Here is a 2,598-nt window from a genome sequence, read left to right as displayed (position 1 = left end):
GAGAATCAATTCAATTGGTTCAGTGGAGACTTCAAACTCTTGCACACACCCAAAAGGTGCATGTAATGTTGATCCTCATATTTTGGGGCTGGGTTTGGATTGTCTTGATAAGGCACATGACTTTACAGATGATAACGGACCCATTCATTCTTAAACTTCATACTTTCACTCGACTCCATGTGAACCCTGTGGTGCAATGTCTGGTTATGTCCAAAGGGTGTTAGATAGAGGACTTCCCATACTTCTTTTTTTTTTTTTTTAAGCCCTGAAATTTGATTTTTATTTTATTTTTTAACATATTTTTTATTTTAAACTTGTGGGGTACAGTTAAGGGTTAGGTATACAAATATGCATTGTGCAGGTACCCATGTTGATGAGGTGTGCCCCCCTGTTCCCAGACAGATATCGACTACTGTTAATCCCACCTCCCTTCCCCTCTCTGCCTCCCCCCATAGTTTCCCACCACTGTCAATAGATAGTTGTTCAAGGTCCACTTATGAGTGAGAGTATGTGATATTCAGATCTTTGTTTCTGTGAGAGATCACTCAGTATTATAAACTCCAATTCCATCCAGGTTGCTACAAAATTCATGATTTTGTTCTTTTTTATGGCTGCGCAATATTCCATTGTGTATATGTACCACATTTTTTTAATCCAGTCCTCTTTTGATGGACAGCATGGTTGGTTCCATGATCTTGCTATTGCGTATCTTCTAAGAGCACAAATCTGGTCTAGTGTTTGCCCGCTTCTTGTGGACATGCTAGAATCTTAATATTAGAACTGTGAGACTGTATACAGCATGCTACTCCTGAGTACTTTTGCTGAGATATTGAATCCTGGTTTGGAGAAGGGTACACTCATGCCAATACAGTCCCTTCTACCTGCCTTTTTTGCACTCCCTCTGTCCTGCACCCCCAAGGTCCATTCCCACACATCTCACCCTGATCGTGCCAGGACATGTTGCCCAGATGTTCCAAATCTTTAGGTGCATAGTTTGTTTCCTCCCAGGACAGAAGTTGAACTTCCGGATGGGACTATGTGTGATAAGACCTTATCTTAATGACTGGCCTGGAGGCAACAAGAAGTAAAAGAAGGGGACCCTGAAGAGGATGAGCATTAGCCCAGTGGTTTTGCTAGGAGCAGCTGTTCTATAGGGGGAGAGAGCGCTTTCTGCTGGCCTTGAATGTTCTAGGAAATCTGGAGGTTCAGATTTCTGAAGCATTTTCAACAAATACCCCTATTCCATGTCCAAGGGGCTCCTTCCCTTTCTTGGCTCTGACGCTCACCTAAGTGGCCTTAAAGACCTGCACATTCCTTTGTAGCCCTGCCATGCTTGGGATTGAAGCATGGGTTTTATTTTCACATGGTTTACTCTCTAGCTCCAGGAGACAGGGGTCTCTTTCAACATTGCCATGGAGCCTGCCTGGCTTTCTGGCATCCCTGGAGTTCATAGTTGGCTGATCTGAGCCTCACTGTTTTTCTTCAAGGCTTCTAATGATCAAAAAGCAGCCAAATCCACAGTCCGTGTTAGCACATGACAATACCTTTGCCCAGAGTCAGTCAAGTGCAGAGTTCCTATGTCACCCACTCTCCCCTTCTCACCTATTCTCCTCTCAGTTCTGCACAACTGAGAGTCTCAGTCACTGCAATAGTACAGCCTACCAAAGACTGTCACCATCCACTTATCTTCCAATCCTCATGGCCATCAGACCAGTGAGGGGACAACCCAGCTCCAGTGTCCCATCCGAAGTGTCCACTTTCCAAACAAGTTCCAACAAGAAGAGCCTGACATTAGCACTCAGGGACAGGTGGTTGATTTGAGAAGTGATCTCAGAAGCAGGAAGAAAGGCACAGGAAAGAACAGTTAATACGGTGGTGTGCAACTAAGCCCATGCTCTAGGCCACAGGGACAGAATTCCACCATAATCTCAAGAGTGTGCAGGAAGCACCTAAAATGGTCTGTCTGAAGGAGAGGACAGTGGGACATTTATCTACCAGCTCTGGTCCCTCACTAGCTGAGGGTCGCCCCTGGGAGCCTAAAGATCCCCACACTTCTGAGTTGCACGAGAGTCACACAGGCTCCCGTAGCTTTGGGAAAAGCCCTGGGTGAAAAGAAGGAAGAATCACAGCGCACGCCTCTGAAGGGATGGGCGCCCATCTGAACTTACTAGGGGCCGGCTGCTGTAGCTGTGGTAACGTAGAAATGGACATTGGAGACTCAGAAGGGGGCGCTGGGCAAAGTGGCTCACGCTGATCAGTCTGGGCAACATATTATATATTTAGATAGATAGATAGATAGATAAAAATAAATAGAAGAGAGCGTGCAGAAACAAGGAAGGATGAAATATCATCTATAGGGTACAAAATGCATGGGAGGGTGGGGGTGTACTTAAAGCCCAGACTTCTTTGCCACTATACATACATCAATATAGCCAAAAACCATTTGTACCTCCTAAAATTATTGAAGAAAAGAAAGGAAGGAGGAAGAGAGGGAGGAAGGGGAAGAGGGAGGCAAGATGGGAGGGAAGGGGGGGGAAGGAAGAAGGCAAGATGGGAGGGGGGCAGAGGGGGAAGAAAGGAGGCAGGGGGGGAGGGAGG

The sequence above is a fragment of the Carlito syrichta genome, unplaced genomic scaffold, assembly GCF_000164805.1.
Source record: "Carlito syrichta isolate Samal-C Ts95f unplaced genomic scaffold, Tarsius_syrichta-2.0.1 Scaffold307934, whole genome shotgun sequence".
NCBI lineage: Eukaryota > Metazoa > Chordata > Mammalia > Primates > Tarsiidae > Carlito > Carlito syrichta.
This window is presented reverse-complemented; position numbering follows the sequence as displayed.